This window comes from Glycine max, chromosome 1 (assembly GCF_000004515.6).
Source record: "Glycine max cultivar Williams 82 chromosome 1, Glycine_max_v4.0, whole genome shotgun sequence".
NCBI classification, from domain to species: domain Eukaryota; kingdom Viridiplantae; phylum Streptophyta; class Magnoliopsida; order Fabales; family Fabaceae; genus Glycine; species Glycine max.
The window spans coordinates 29,523,515-29,541,243 of NC_016088.4; positions in this window are offsets into that span (position 1 = coordinate 29,523,515).

Here is a 17,729-nt window from a genome sequence, read left to right on the forward strand (position 1 = left end):
AAGGGTGGCACTATGAAGTTTTTCACTAAAATAAGCAATAGGGTGCCCACCTTGTAACAATACAGCTCCAACTCCCACTCCAGAGGCATCACATTCTAGCTCAAAAGTTTTAGAAAAGTCAGGAAGAGCTAGAACAGGTGGCTTAGTAAGCTTTTCTTTAAGCAAAGCAAAGGCTTGCTCTTGTTTTTCACCCCAGGTAAATGCCACATTCTTCTTCACCAACTCATTGAAAGGTGATGCAATTGTAGAGAAATTAGGAACAAACCTTCTATAAAAGCTTGCAAACCCATGGAAGCTCCTAATATCTCCCACACTTTTTGGGGTGGGCCATTCTTGGATGGCCTTGATTTTCTCAGGGTCCACTTGGACCCCATTTCTACCAACTACAAAACCTAAGAAAACTATATTATCTACATAAATGGTACACTTCTCTATATTTGCATAGAGGGTGTTTTTCCTAAGGATTGAAAGAACTTGTCTGATATGTCCTAAGTGATCATCTAGGCTCCTACTGTACACTAAAATATCATCAAAATAAACAACTACAAATCTACCTATGAAATCCCTTAAGACATGATGCATAAGCCTCATAAAGGTGCTTGGTGCATTAGTGAGCCCAAAAGGCATCACTAGCCATTCATACAAACCAAACTTGGTCTTGAAAGCGGTTTTCCACTCATCACCCATTTTCATCCTGATTTGGTGATAACCACTTTTAAGATCAATTTTTGAAAAGATATTGGCACCATGCAACTCATCAAGCAAATCATCAATTCCAGGAATGGGGTGCCTATACTTTACAGTGATGTTGTTGATGGCCCTGCAATCTATAAACATTCTCCACGTACCATCCTTTTTGGGCACCAACAACACTGGCACAACACATGGGCTTAGGTTCTCTTGGACCCAGCCCTTCTCCAACAATTCTTTAACCTGAGACTCTATCTCCATAGTCTCCTGAGGGTTAGTCCTATAGGCTGGCCTATTAGGAAGGCTTGCTCCTGGGACTAAATCTATTTGGTGTTCTATTCCCCTTAAAGGAGGTAGCCCAGGGGGTATCTCTTTGGGAAATATATCACCAAATTCATGTAAGAGTTCTTGGACCTTTGGGGGTAAGGTCTCAAATGTAGGAATTGTGGCAGTGCTAAGGGATGTTTCCCTTGATAGGAGAAGGTAGAAAGATTGTTTAAGAAGGAGTGCTCTTTTAATATCACCTTTTGTTGCAAAATGATTTTCCTTCTTAACAATCTTCTTGGAGGAATCCTTTTCCTCTTTTTCCTTCCCCCTTGCCTTTGAAGACAAGGCCTTACTATCCTTCTTTTTCTTTTGTTTTTCTAATTTTTCTTCCTCATCCCTCTTATCTTTCATAGTTAGTTGATCTTTGGCCACCTGTGAAGGTGTTTGAGGATGCAACACAAATTTAGTGCCAAGATGGGTGAGGGTAATCTCATTAGTTAGGCCATTATAAATGATCTTCCTATTAAATTGCCACGGCCTTCCTAAAAGAATATGTCCTGCCTCCATGGGAACTATATCACAATTAACTTCATCCTTATATGTCCCAATGGAGAAAGGTACCTTCACTTGTTGGTTAACTATCATTTCCCCTTGCTCATTGAGCCATTGAAGTTTATAAGGTTTTGGGTGGGGAATGATAGTGAGGTTCAACTTGGAAACTAATCTTGTGCTACAACAATTGCAACAAGATCCACTATCCACAATGAGAGAACAAGTTTTATCTAAAATTTTGCATCTTGTATGAAAGATGTTCTCTCTTTGGGATTGAGATAGATCACAAGATTGACCTCCAAGGAGCCTTCTAACCATTAAGAGGTCACCTTCTTCATGGGGGTAGACTTCCTCACTAGACTTTTCACCCCTTACTTCATCTTCACTTCCACTAGAGGAAGGGCAAGAAGTAGTCTCCTCTTGACTACTATAAATGTCTTGACCGCTCATGATCATGGTTTTCTTTGTGGGGCATTGAGAGGCAATGTGACCTCTCCCAAGACATTTGAAGCATTTAATATTGCTAGTCCTTTCTTGGGAACTAGTCTTAGGGGTGTATTTCTCTATGGTTTTACCCTTATCTTCCTTAGGTTTTGAAGGTGCAGCCCCCAAAATTCCATGGGCCTGGTCCTTCCTTGGATAAGAGTGAGAGCCATAAGATTTTGAAGAAGGCTTTCTTTTAAGTTGTTGTTCCACTCATATACAAAGTTAGACTAGCTCATCTAAGTCCCTATATGGAAGGAGTTCAACCTTGTCCCTCACTTCCATATTAAGTCCACTAAGGAACCTAGCTATGCTTGTTATTTCCTCTTCCCTAAGTCCAGCTCTTAAAAGGAGTAGTTCCATTTGTTGTCTACATTCTTCGACACTCATACTCCCTTGTCTAAGCCTTTGGAGCTTGTCCATAAGCTCCCTTTCATAGTAAGAGGGAATGTGCCTCTTCCTAAGGGCACTCTTAAGATCATTCCAATACTCTACTGGAGGATCCCCATGAATCCTTCGTTCCCTAACAAGGGAAGTCCACCAATAGAGGGCATACCCTTGAAAGCTAAGGGTAGCCAATGGAACTTTTCTCTCTTCGCTAATATGATGGCAAGCAAAGAGTTGTTCAACCTTCATTTCCCAATCTAAGTAAGCCTCAACATAATCTTTTCCATGGAAATATGGGAGGCTAATGTTAACTTCTTGAGGCCTTCTATCCTTTTCTCTTCTTTGGGAGTGATGTTTAGTATGTGAACTATGACGCCCTCTATAATAGTCGCTAAGTTCTTCACTTAAACTCTTGCAAGAGTCATGACTACTATAGGAGGCATGTTTTTTTCTTTTCATTTCTTTCATTATTTTTCTTCTTTCTTCCTCTCTTATTTTCTCTCTTTCATCTTGACTTATTTCTTCCACTCTTTTTTTACCTTTTTCTTTTCTCTCTTATTTTTCTTTCCACAACTTAAGGGATCTAAACTCATCTAATATCTTATACAAGGGGTCCTTAGGAGTAGAACCCTCACCATTAACACTAGATGAAGAATGAAGACTCATGTTGGTTCCTAAGTTATGGTTCTTTCTTGTTGGGGGTTTGAAAAATAGGTAAAAGAAACTATGGTTGAAACTAGCCAAAATAAACACTAAAAGAGGTGTGAAAGATAAGGTAAAAACTAATTGGTAAAAGGCAAGCTATCTAGGCGGTTTGACAATGGAGGGTAAAGGAAATAAGCTATAAAAGTAAGCAAGAAATTAAAGTGCAAGAAATGCAAACTAGGCGGATCCTAAGAGTGTTTGGATGACCTCATTTAAGGTTCCCAACAAAACACTCACTATCCTAAAATTATTAAACACAAATGGAAGTAGGGTGACCTATTGGAGGCTCCCAACTTACTTCCAATGAAAGGCCTTTTCGTTACAAAATTTGAAAGCAAAACAAATTGCCAATTACAAAAAAAAAGTCCTCAATTGTGGGGGCTATTCTCTCTTTAGTATTTCACTCAATTTGGAGTGCTTCTTAGTCCAATAGCTCTTAAGGTGGTTGGCCCCTTGCTTCTTGACTCAAATTCTTCAAGATATGGCACCAATCCTCCTTTCCAATTCCCTATATGGCAACTCACAAGCAAGGAAACAAAGAGACAAGCAATAACCAAAGACCAAAAAATGAAATGAAAGTTAAACCAATAGAGTTTTAACAAGACAAATTTCCAAGGATTATTCAACAATCAAAGCAATGAAAAGCACAAAAAAGCAAGCTAGGACTCAAAGAGAAACCTAGAATGGCTCTAGAGTAGAGTAGAAAAACTCTAAAAAAAAAGACTCAAGAAACCTCTAGTTTTGGCACTTGTTTGCACAATAATTTTCAATTGAAATTTCAGAACTAGGATTGGTATAAAATTGGCACCAATTATAGAACAAATTTGGAGCCAAAACAACAAGCACACTTTCCTTTCACTTCTTTTTCCCTGGACACTGATTTTTCTTCTAACTTGTGCGATTTTTCTTATTTTTTCCTTTAATCCAAATCGCTTGGTTCTTTTTTTATAATTTTTTTCCATATGTCTAGAAAATTCAGTAAAACTTTCAGCTCAAAAAACGTAGTGATTAATTCCCAGTAATTTATACAAGTTCGTATGTTCAAGCTGCCAGCACCAGAGATTTCAACCTAGAAATCAAGAGTAGTGTTTATGTTGCTTAAGGCTTGGATAGTTACAATTTGTGTTTGCTTATGCTCAATTATCTTGAATAACACAATTAAAGAGAGATTAAGACTTATTTTGTTTCACAAATCCAGCCACAACTCAGCACCACAACTCAACTTCATCATAGGCATCATGTAGGAAACTTAGAAAACAAAAAAAAGTTCAAGAACAAGACTACTTCTAGGAATTGATTTAGAACATGTTATGAACTAAATAACATGCATGAATTAGACTCAAAATTCAAAAGATAGGCTAAGAATGACAAGAATACATGAACAAATGTATCTAGAATTCAATCAACAAAATAAAATTCAACACAAACTTAGAACATAATGTGACAATTACTATGACTAAACATGACTCTAAGACAACATGGATTAAGTGATTTACACTTAGATTTTTGTGTTTTTTTTTAATCAATATTTTGGAAGAACATTTAGATCTAAGGTTCAGCACAAGAATATTATGAATGAAAATGATAGAACCTAAAATCAACACAAAAACAAGATTCAAGAGTAGATCTACAAAATTTGAACCATAGAAATGCAAGAACAAGTGTAGATCTAAGAATTAATCGGTTTATTTTCTTTTAATCTACTCTAAACAGCACCAAACCACAAGACAATGGAGGATATACATGGAGAATAAGATGAAGAACAAGGAATTAAAGAGAATTCACCGAACAAAAAGATAGAGGAAGCAAAAGAACATCACCTAGATGAAGATGCTCTTGATACCACATGATGTAAGCTCCATTGGAGCTTGTAGGCCTAGGATCTTCTTCATCAATGGATTCCTTTGCTTCTTGGAAGATGAATGGAAGCGGAATGCAGAAGGAAGAGAGAGAGGAGATGCCACTTCAAGGAGAAGATGAGTCTAGAAGAAGCTCACCACCATAGGAGGCCATGGATAAGAGCATGGAGGAAGAAGGAGATGAATGAAGGGAGAGGGAGAGAAGAGCAAGAAATTTTGTGCTCTAAAAGAGCTCTGAAATCTAAAGTTAATATTCAAATGATCAAAGTTTTCAAAAAAATGCACACACATGACCTCTATTTATAGCCTAAGTGTCACACCAAATTGGAGGGAAATTCAAATTTCACTTGAATTTGAAATTGAATTTGTGGAGCCAAACTTTGGAGTCAAAATTTCACTAATTATGATTAGTGGATTTTAGTTATGGTTCAGCCCACTAATCCAAGATCAATTCCAAGATTCTCCACTAAGTGTGCTTAGGTGTCATGAGGCATGAAAAGCATGAAGGACATGCACAAAGTGTGACTATATGATGTGGCAATGGGGTGTAGTAAGCAAATGCTCACCTCCCCCTCTAAAATTTAATTGGATTGAGCTTCTACCAATTCAATTAAATTTATTTCCAACCACACACATCAAATATTCACTTAGTGCATGTGAAATTACAAAACTACCCCTAATACAAAAACTAGTCTAGGTGCCCTAAAATATAAGGGCTGAAAAATCCTATATTTCTAGGGTACCCTACCTACAATATGGAGGCCTAAACACAGGGATCAAATATAATGACATCCTAGTCTAATATGTACAAAGAGAATTGGTCCCAAACATGGCCCATGGGCTCAGAAATCTACTCTGAGGTTCATGAGAACCCTAGGGCCTTCTTCAACAGCTCTAGCCCAATCCTATTGGAGTCTCTTGCTCATGGCTCTAGTGACTGGTCCCCTCCCTAGGGAGGATTGCATCACTAACCACCTAAGAATTCTTTTGATTCTTCCCTTTCCCTTAAACAAAAGATTTTAAAGGACTAACCGCCTGAGATATCTTTTGTTTCCCCTTACAAAGATTCAAAGGACTAATCGCCTGAGAATTCTTTGTCTTAACACATTGGAGGGTATATCCTTTGTGGTACAAGTAGAGGGTACATCTACTTGGGTTGTTGTAGCTGAGAACAAGAGAGGGTACATCTCTTGTGGATCAGTTCAAGTGGAGGGTACATCCACTTAGTTGTTCAAAGAGAACAAGGGAGGGTACATCCCTTGTGGATCTTTGCTTGTAAAGGATTTTACAAGATTGAAAGAATTCTCAAGAATCGGTGGTTGCTTGGGGACTAGATGTAGGCACGGGTTGTTACTGAACCAGTATAAAATTCTTGTGTTTGTCTTCTTCTTCCCTACACTTTTTAATTTCTACTGTGCAGTTTACTTTTACGCTTTACTTTTGTTTAAGTTACATAACTTAGTAGTAAAGCCTAATTAAATCTAGTAACATTAAGAAGGATAGATTTTTAATTAGTCAAGGTACATTAATAATTAATTCAATCCCCCCCCCCTTCTTAATTATTCTGAGGCCACTTGATCCAACAATACATAATAGGCAAGTTAACCTAGGCTAATTATAGAAAGAAACAATAAGAGTTGTCAATTTGATATGGTGAATGTGTTAAGTTTTAGTTTTTAAAAAAGAAAAGTTTCATTGTAGCAAGTTGTCAATTCGCTATTGCGAAACTAAATAGTTTCTTTGTTTTTTAACACAAATTTTGGAGTAAAAATGAAATCAAACATTGAGTATGAAACTAAAACAAAAGTAAAGCGTAAAAGTAAAGTGCACAGTAATGACTAATTCTAAACACAACCAAGATCCAAACTGTAATGACTAATTCTAATTAATCTCGTAGTTGAAAAACTCATTCCTCATATGAAACTTATTCCTAATTAATCTCGTAGTTCAACACAACCAAGATCCAAACTGTAATGACTAATTCTAATTCCTTTGCGATTAATCATTTAGTTCCAAGCCAAATCCCTAATTCCTTAGGTGATTTAGACTTATAAACTTAGAGCTTGATCAGTGAATCTTTACAAATGCAATTATTTGATTCATTCCCGGCATCAAATCCTTACACAATTTCAATTCAGACCTGGGATTTGATTTGTTTCCAACAATCCAAATCCCCAAAAGCTAGGTTGAACACTCCTAACATGCATCTAAGCTTAGAATTGAAATAGGATTGCATTAAGTACAAGAAATGATCAAAAAAAAGATATTACATACTTGAATTATTTCAATCACTCAACAATTGTAAAATTTAGCTCATTTGGATCATGAAGGATGCATATAAAACATCAAGCGTGTAACATAGGGGAAAAAGAGAGAGGGAAGAGAGAGAGAGAGATTTCAACATTCTTTTTTTGAAATTCACAAATGAACCAAAATTCCTTACAAAGGATGTCATAAGCTATTTATATAGAGCTGAGATTACATTATTTTATTGGCTCATAGGAGTTTCTCTATAGCAAAAGCATAATTCACTACAACGAAATTTTATTTATACACTAAGGACTTTTACCCTTGATCTTCATACTTCTGAACTTTGTCCATAGCGGTGAATGGGTAACTCACTATTGTGAGTTTCTCTTATCTTAAAGGTCTTCAGTTTTGTGAATTGGTTGTGGTAAAGTGCAACTTCACTATGGTGATTCTCTGCTAGCTCCAACTAATCAAGAGTCATGTCTGCAACTCCTCATTCTTTAATGATAAAAGTCTGTTGTTGTAACATCCAAATTTACACGAAAAAATTAAAAACTATCTTTTTTAGTTTCTAAAACTAATTTATACAATTTATTAACAAAAACAACAACTAATGTAAGATAATTGCTCACAAAATAAGGTATGAAAAAAATTATCAAAATATCCCAAACTTAGACAATCGTTTGTCCCCAAGCAACTCAAAATCCAACAAAGGGTGAAGAAAATATTTACATAATCACAACAATGGTCAAAATCATCAAGCACATACATCATCACAATGAAATTTCAAATCATGCAAAACTATGGGAATGAGCAAGAATGTTCACAAGGAATCATCAAAATCATGGAAGCAAATCTTTGAGTTTGAGAAGCACAACATCTTATGACTAAGAATTCACTACTTTGCATGGCCCCTCGCAATTCAAGTGTTTCACTCAAGGCATGATTTTCCAAGGTTATCACTTCCACTCATTCACACATTTAAATTCCCAACTCAACTTTATTTTTCATAAAAAAACATCACATAAAAGCATAAGTCACTAAGGTCTTTTAGGCTTGTAACTTGGCTGGGTTAAAAAAAAATCTTTGTTTTTCTAGACAATTAAAATAATCCAAGAATCAAGGAGAGCAATCAATGAGCAAGTACTTTCTCTCTCTTTTACTCTTGTTATTTTTTTTAAACATGGTCTCTCTATTTCTACCCTTGCTAATTTTGATTTATGACAAACTTTCCATGTGGGGAAACGGAAGTCTATACCCATAGATTCGAAGTCCTTCACGTGAAGATGATGTATCCCCTTGAGATACATATGTGGCCTGTCTGTTGACCATCTCTTAGGGTGATGCCTTAATAAGTTTGACCATGAAAATGCAAATTGATTATAACTAAAGAATAACCAACCATGGGTCTCAAATCTCATTTGTTAGCTTATAACTAAAGAATAACCAAGCGTGGGTCTCAAATCTCATTTGTTAGCTCCCACAAACGTGTCATTCGAAATCATTATAGACACAAAACCACATGTGCAACAACAATGCAAGGATAAGCTACCATAAACAAGGCTATATACACATATATAATGGGAATGTAGCTAATCATATGGCATTTAACATAGTAGATAAATAATACAACAAAGGATATCTCAATCATTCATGCACATTTATCATAAACCAAATATAAGAGATATATCCAACATATATGAAATGTCATGTGATGCCAAACAACTCATGTGACACAACAATGACTTTCGCAAAGTGACATCATGACTTCTCCTGCTCGCAAGGCAATGACTACTCTGTGGAGATTCACATGGTCGAGTGGTTACGCCAGATAATCCTTTAATCATAGTACATCAACAACACCTCAAATGAACAACAACATTGGCACATGCAAAAAGCTATTTGGGGATCTCGTGCAAAACTCATTTGCGGAGCGGTATAATGGTTTGGTCAGTGTCTCGTCTGGGGACAATTGTTCGTCAATGTACGGACTTTGGCTCACCGATTTAATATGCTTAACACTCGTCACCGTGTAATCCATAAATTTCGCGATGTTTCGGAAAGAAATCAGCCAAAAACACAAAATGGGGGTGCACTCATCAAACTAGGGGGTGTACCTAGCATCTAGGCCCATCTAGAATATTCTAAAAGGGGGTGAACTAATCAATTTGGAGGTGCACTCAGGAAACTTCGTCAAGAAGCAACCAGCTCGCCCGGGCGACTGGGGCGGCAACCACCTCCCCCATTTTGCTATAAAATGACATAGGGGGGCTTCCGTAACACTTCTGTAACCCTGGGCAAGCATATTTCACTTAAAATTAGCGAAAAGAGGGAGAAAGAAGAAGAAAATTAAGGACGAGGTGCTCCTGTAACGCTTCCGTAACGTTTGCATGATCAATTCGAGGGATACGAAAATGGGGGTGAACTAATCGATTTGGGGGGTGCACTCAGGAAACTTTGTCAGGAAGCAACATGCTCGTCTGGACGAGCTGAGCTCGTCTGGGTGAGCTAGGCGGCAAGTTCCTCCCTATTTTGGCTATAAAAGGGGCGTGGGAGGCTGAGGGAAGGTCCCCAGCATCCTGGGAGCTTAGGAATCACTTAAAATTAGTGAGGAGAAAAAGAAAGAAGGAAAAAATCCAAGCCGAGATGCTTCCGTGACGCTTCCGTAACGCTTTTGAGACGTTTCTGTGATCTATTTCGTGGACGTTCTTCGCCGTTCTTTGTTCGTTCTTCATTGTTCATCAAGCTTCAATCGATTACTTTTCGATTTCAAGGCTTTCAATTCATTCTATGCACCCTTAGCGGTCCATTCTTGCTTTGTTTTCTTTCCTCTTCATATTGGTATCCTTTTCTTCCATTTTTAACGAGTTTCGACCAATCGTTTAAGTCGTTATCTTGCCTAATAAATGATAAAATGAAGTTCAACCGATCATTTGTGTTGTAATCTCGTTTAATCACTGTTAAAATAAAATTCAACCGATCGTTCATGCCATAACCTCAGTTAAATCAAAAAAATAATAAAATAACAAAAATAATAAAATAAATCCCTAATAGGACTTTTTTCTTTGGAAGTTCCCTTAAATGAGTTGAGAAATAACCAAGTGAAACAAAGGCTAAAATCAACTCACAAACCAAGCTTTGTTCGCGGAAAGGTCATTTGAAACCGTTTTAAGGTCCAACACCTTAAACGGTCTCGATGAACTACATAGGTCTGACTTTCTCATCGTAATTGAGGATACTTAGGAGAAAAAGCCCCACTTTTGAGGACCCCATGAGATCGTTTAAGGTCCAACGCCTTAACGTTTCTCACCTTTCAAAAGAGATCATTAAAGGTCCAATGTCTTAACGTTTCTCACCCAAAAGAGATCGTTCTAGGTCCAACACCTTAACGTTTCTCACCTTTCAAAAGAGATCGTTAAAGGTCCAATGCCTTAACATTTCTCACATTTCAAAAGAGATTGTTCAAGTTCCAAACACCTTAACCTTTCTCACCCAAAAGAGATCGTTCAAGGTCTAACGCCGTAACGTTTCTCACATTTCAAAAGAGATTGTTCAAGTTCCAAACACCTTAACCTTTCTCACCCAAAAGAGAACGTTCAAGGTCCAATGCCTTAATGTTTCTCACCTTTCAAAAGAGATTGTTCAAGGTCCAACACCTTAACGTTTCTCACCCAATCGAGAGGTCATTTCAAGGTCCAACGCCTTAAATAACTCTCCCCCTTCTCAAAAATCAAAAGATCGTTTAAAGGTCCAACGTCTTAAACGACTTTTGTTCGATTAAAATCAATCTTGCAAAAAAAGATAAAAAAAACAGTTTAACCAACGTTTAGTTCTAAAAGAACTACCTAGGTCTGATTTCTTCATCACAATTGAGGAATACATAGGAGTGAGGGAAACACCCTTGTCGACCACAAAAAAGTAAAAAACATAAAAAGGGAAAATAAGTAATATTAAGGTCATGATTTACACATTCGATTTAAGGCTGTCGTCCCTTGTGACGGGCGCATGGGGTGCTAATACCTTCCATGTGCATAAAAACAACTCTCGAACCTTTCATACTTAAAGTTCGTAGACCCACTTTTGGTTTTTCTAACATTTTCCTCAAATAAAAGTTGGTGGCGATTCCGCGCATTTTCCTCCCTTGGAAGATGCACCCATGAGCCTTCGCGTCGCCCTCCCGCAAAAGGGTAGGTTGCGACAGTCAGGATAGTAGTACGTGAGTACTGGCTTACTGCGACAAAAGATCTAAAGTAATCCTGGCCTAAAATGTAGAGTAGCCCATCCATCCATCCCTAAGGAAGTGCATCCTCCACCAATCTCTTCCACACTAGGTACAGGGTCCTACAAAGAAACCCCAAACTTAAATGTGTACACGCCAACATAGTTGAAATTGTCAAACCACAACTCACGCTGCACAACATGGCTAAAGTCGCTAACACATGCACACACACATCAACATATCACCATTAACAATGACAAGAGCCACAACACAAATAACTCTTATTAAGTCAACAACGTACTACACTTATCCTTGTTTCATCAACAATTACAATAGGATACTATCCAAAGCGATTCCAAATTGATGATAAGTAGAGGTTCTCCTAGAGCAACCTCTCAACACAAAGTTCCCATTAAGCAACTTTGGCAACAACAAATCGAGTTGCACTTAATAAATAAACAATTCACCATAATTATTTTATATTAGTTAGTGTTTTTAAAATGATTGAAATATAGTCTAAAATCAAGGAAATTGCCAAAAATTCAAACAAAGTCAATTTCCACTTAAGTAGGAAAAGATTTCAACTTATTTTCATAAATAGAATATCTTAATAATTATAAAAACATAAAATCTGACTTATTAATCTTTAAAGATCATATTTAAACACATTAAGTTCATTTATCAGTTCACCAAAGTCCTTTTTCGAAAGTTATAGAAATCATTCAATTATTACGTCTATTTTTCAAAACAGAAACTTATTTTGTATAAAAATTTAAATGAAATAAAGAAGACCGAGTGTCAGATTGTCGCTATAAGAGGACCAATCCACTCATCTCTCAATTTTATCCCACAAAAGTACATATGTTTTAGAAACTCTTTTTACCACACTTTAGATGATTCTTACTTGCTTCTAAAAAGTCCAACCTTGTAAAACTCCAATGTGTAGATCTTTTGTTATGGTTTTAGTACTAAACAAGTTCAAAAGCCCTTTTGTGTTAGAATCTGGAACAAAAGTTTCAAATCTAAAACATCATAGAAAATTGAGTAGCTATCCTTACTGGCTTCTCCTTAGCCGACTCAAACTAGCAACAAACAAATGGTGGAAATGGCCTCCATTTGGCTTCTCCTTCACTTAACCAAAACTAAACAAGAGAGAATGGAAACATGGATGTTTAGAACAAAGAATAAAGAGTCACTTGAGGTGTTAAGATGAAAAGGAAAGAGTAGAAATAAAGAGAAAATGGAAGCTAGATCTAGGGTTTTCAACTTACCCTTCTTACTTCTCTTCTTCTCTCTACACTTTGAGTTTGGAAATGAAATGAAACAGAGAGACGGGGGGGGGGAGGGGAGGGGGGGCGGAAGAGAGAGTGTTGATTTGGTCCACTTGAACATAGATAGAAATGAGTGTGTTTTGTGGAAAAATAGACTTAGGTTTAAAGACGTAAGTGAGGATAATTTAGAAAATAGAAAAATAGGTAGAAACTTAATGAAGAAGTTGTTGTAAAATTTGAATTTTGGTGTCTCTCCCAAGGAGATATTTCAGCCAACAGCTAGGGAGGGGACACCATTTGATTTAGGCTAAGCTTAAGTACAATGCATAGGAAATAGGTAAAGTAAATGTGTACTTACCAAGTACATGTAGTTAAGCTAGTTTGGTTACTCTTCAATGAGCTTAGTTGAAATGAAACCACTTAGTTAGGTGGAAGAGAAAGAGACAGAATTTTGTGGTTCCATCCTGTCTAGGAAAAATAAAAATTGTTTTGTGTACTAGTAAAGAATACACAAAAAACATCTCAACAGGTTTCATCATAAATCTCAGGTTTAGCTATTTCTTGTCCAAATTATGTGATTGCAAATAAGTCTTAGAATGAATATGAAATCTCTCATGTGTCTTTGTGGATGATGGAATAGTCTCAGTTAAGTGGCAGACAATCGATTCCAACTTATACCGTAGTCTAGGTTCTCAGAGTCAGTTAAATAAACCTTATTACTTCACTTTGATGTATAAGGTGAGAAAATCAATTTAACATCACTTAAATCTAATAATAATTAAATTTAATTAATTATAATTAAATTCTTAGGCTTCAAATTTATCTATTAGTTATTTCATAGTGTATTTCTACATTTCTAGTAGCCAATCAGGTCAAATTTCTACAAAAAAAAAACTTTGTAGTTATACACACAAAACACAACTGTAAATTCTTAATTAATATTTTAACATTGAAATTAAATTAAATTTTATCTTTTTAATTATTAAATCAATCATTCAAAAATTGGAAAAAATACGGGCCTTACAGAAATAAAAAGAAATGGGAAGTTAAAACAAGGAAAACATTTCAGTTACCCTCACTTTTTGAGTTTTTGCCATGGTGATTGTGGAACATCTGACCTAATAAACTAATGTCCATTTTGCTGCAGTGATTTGTCAATTTATTATGGTGAAAATGGGTGGATTAGTCCAATTGAACCACATGTGACCTAATTGGCCTAACAGATTTCATACCACTTTGACTACAGTGAGTTGTCAGATCGTTGTGGCAAAAATAGGTAGCAATACTTATTTAAAAAATTTGTGCTTACCTTGAATCTGAGAGATCAATTCGCCAAGGGAGATCCCTCTCTACCAAATGGAAATGATGAAATCTCAAAACATCAAGGTAAAGGAAGTTAAATTGCTACATCCAAGTGTCAATTTATGGAGGTAATTTTTCCTCCTACACTATTACCTCAAATAATGAAAATGTTAGAGGCAAGTTAGATGCATAAATCAAAACAAAATTAAAAACAAACCAAATTCCTTGGGTTGTCTCCTAATTAACAATTCTTTAATATCACTAGCTTGACATGAGATAGGAGATTCAGGGATATCCTTCTTTGATGCCTTGTGGACATGAATAGTTCTTGATAACTGTGAGACTAGAATAGTTTCGGTGTTTTTTTCACTAAAATGCGAACATACTTTAGTAAAGAAACAAAACCTCCAACTGATTAGACCAACATATGTTTTTTTTTATGAAAAACAATGCATCTATCGGGGAAGGAGAGTATGCTGATGAAATTTTCTCATAACCATAAATGAGATTTTGGATGTTAGCATTTCGTTTCTGAACGACCATTTAGAGGAAACACTGGGTCCAACAAAAAATAGAAGAAAATCACTCAAAATGTATCAATCTCACACGGGTAAGTGTTTCATCCTAATTCTGAACCATGGATATGTCATGACTTGGTTTTGCAAATCATTTCCTATCAAATCAAAGATTACATGCGTGATCATGGATCAATAGGAATTTTTCTTGGGAATGGTTTGTTTTTTGTGGGAAATTTGACTTTGAGTGTTCTTGGCCTTTTCCTTATCTATTTTTGTTTAGTGTGAGGTGAACAAGTCACCGACGCACAGGATTTTGGTTGGCAATCAAAGGGAGAGGACCACTTCAGGTCGTGGTTTCCCTTCTTTTCTTGTTTACTTGGTGACAATTCTGTATTGTTCAGATATTGTCTGGTCCAAAGACCTTTCTATATACTTATTTTGTTTTCTTTCGATTTTTGCTTTCTCCCACTCTTTGATTGGGAATTTTCCTTCTTTGTTTTCTTCCGAGGGCAAGGATTGACAATCTCACCCTGGGTGAAGGTTTATGGTAAGTTGGGATTTTGGCTCAAGGCTTGTAGAATGGCTGGACATGGTATATGTTAGGGTTTGGCCAGCAGTTTGGGATAAAGGGGATGTCCCACATTATTTCCATGACACACATGCAACAATGATGATAAGGAAATTTTATGCAAAACTGGTCATGCATGCACCCATATGGACACTCAAGCATCAAGTTTTTATGGTCATGTGACACTAGGGCTCAGGGTTCATCTTCTTTATTTAAGTCAACCCAGTGTTTCCAAAACATGTTCTTTTATCAATTCATGCATTCATCCGCATCCATTTTGGGCGTTCGGGAAAATTTTCACAGCATTCACCCTTCAGGTGTGTACACATTTTTCTTCAAAAACTGGTGATGATTAGTGAATCTTTTTTTCAAATAAAAGCTGTAAGTTATCTCTTTTCAAAAGCATGTTATTTTTCTTTTTTCTCTCTTTTTTTCTCTTTACCTTTTTTAAGTTATTATCATTTGTTTATTTCCTTTTTTTCTTTTTCTCTCTGAAAAGGTCGTGCGGACGAGGGCGCACACTACCTACTCACGTCTAACCACAAGGAAAACGGAAAAAAACACGTAATGGTAAGTCGCAATAAAAACAGTGACAAAATAACTGAGAGCCATAACGCCAAATTCTAGCGGAAACAGAAACAGTAACTGAAAACAGTAATGTTAATAAAAACAAAAACAATAACCGAAAGCACTAATGTTAATAACAAAAGTACGGTGACCTTGGTCACGTGGCTCCGTTCCCTCCCAAGAAACCGAGCAGGTCAGTCATATCCTCATCCATATGGGACTCATCTGCCTCACCGGGGAATCCTGCAGGCTCCTCCCCTTCCTGGGCAACGGGGCAGTCTCCAGGCCATGCGACCTCAGCCCCAAACTGCTTCGGGGTAGGGCATACAAAAGGGGTGGAACCCTACCCCTACTGACCGAGGCTGAACCGATAGAGACACTCATGTATCTGCACTTGCCCACAATAGTTGGCCGCCTGCTGGCGAACCAAATGCTGTAGATAACGCTCCACGCCCAATGACCCAGCTGGATCGGCCTGTCGAGGTGGTGGCAGTGCGTCTGCGGCCTGATGTGCATCACCCTGCGCCTGCCTAGGCGTGCAGTACTTCTCGACGAAGGCTCAGGTGATCGGCGGTTAGATTACTTTACTGGGGGTGACGAGAACTCCGTAGGACCGGCAGAGGCCCGTGATCAGCGCCGGAAACCCCAGGGCCCTATTGGACTTATCTGGGTCCAAAGGGTGCCTAGTAGGCGCTATACCTGCAAACAAATAAATGGCGTCAGCAATCACCCGGGCCACGTCGATGCTCATTCGTGTCAGGATGGCATACACCAACTGGCACTTAGGCAGAGGGAGATCAGAGTTGTGATCACTAGGCAAGACATTGCTGAGCAGCAATGTCATCCATGTCTAGGTCAAGGTGGTCATGCTAGTGTGCATGATCCGCACCCGCCTCCCTGTAGCGGTCCGGGCGAAATCCTGCCCCGGTGTGCACAACAATTGGGCGATGGCTTCCTCATCGAATCCGTCGGCTAAGGGTGGGAATAGGCTAGGCCGGCCTACAGGGTCCTATGACTTGGCCTACATAAAGCCTGGCCTAAACTGGCCTATTTAATTAAAAGGCTAGGCTCAGGCTTTTTTAAAAGCTTATTAAATTAAATAGATCAGGCTTAGGCTTATTAAAAAGCCTTATAAGCCTTAAAAGGCTAGGCTCAGGTTAGTCAAATACTTAGGCTTATTTAATTATAAGCCTTTTTAAGCCTTATAAGCCTTAAAAAGCCTTAGGGGTGGGCACATGCCTCTACTCGTGTCCGTCCCTAAGTACCTGAAAGCAGGAAATGACATTGTGCAGCAAATCTTGGCCGTGTTACCGCTTACCTCGATTCGTCTCTGTCTTTGGATTTGGCTCAGTATTTGACTATTGCCTAAAACGATCCGGTTCCTGTCATAAGATAAAAAATATGCATGTGTATGCGTATGCATGAGCGTTTTTCAAATGCAATAATCTTTTTAGCGAAAGCTCGTCGGGTTCAGTTTCAATTAAGCACTTGGGGCATCCCATGGACTAAGCGAAAAGGCTAAGGTTATCAAATACTGCACATCTTTTAAAGCACAAAGCGAGGATCGGAACCTCAATCCTACGTTCCCTTTTTTAAGAGACTGCGATGAGAGAAAATACAAAGGACAGGAATCCCTAGGGGAAACCAAGAAGAACACACAAAAATAAAAACATGCAGCGACTTCCTCAATTGCCCTAGATCTTTAGCGTAGTATCACTTGACAATGTCGGAGTTCACGAGTGAAGGTAGCTCCTCGTCATCCATGTTGGCGAGCACCAGGGCCCCTCTGGAGAAAGCCCTTTTTACAACGAAAGGCCCTTCGTAATTCGGGGCCCAATTTTCTCTATTGTCTTTCAGAGCTTGGGAGACTTTCTTCAGCACCAAGTCCCCTTTGCTGAACCTGCACATGCGTACCTTCTTGTCAAAAGCGTTCTTCACTCGTTTCTGATATAAACGCCCGTGACTCATGGTGGCCAAACATTTGCCTTCTATGAGATTAAGCTGATCGAAACGCGCTTGGGCCCACTCTGATTCCTTTAATCGGGATTCTGCCAAAATTCTTAATGACGGGACTTCCACCTCAAATGGTAG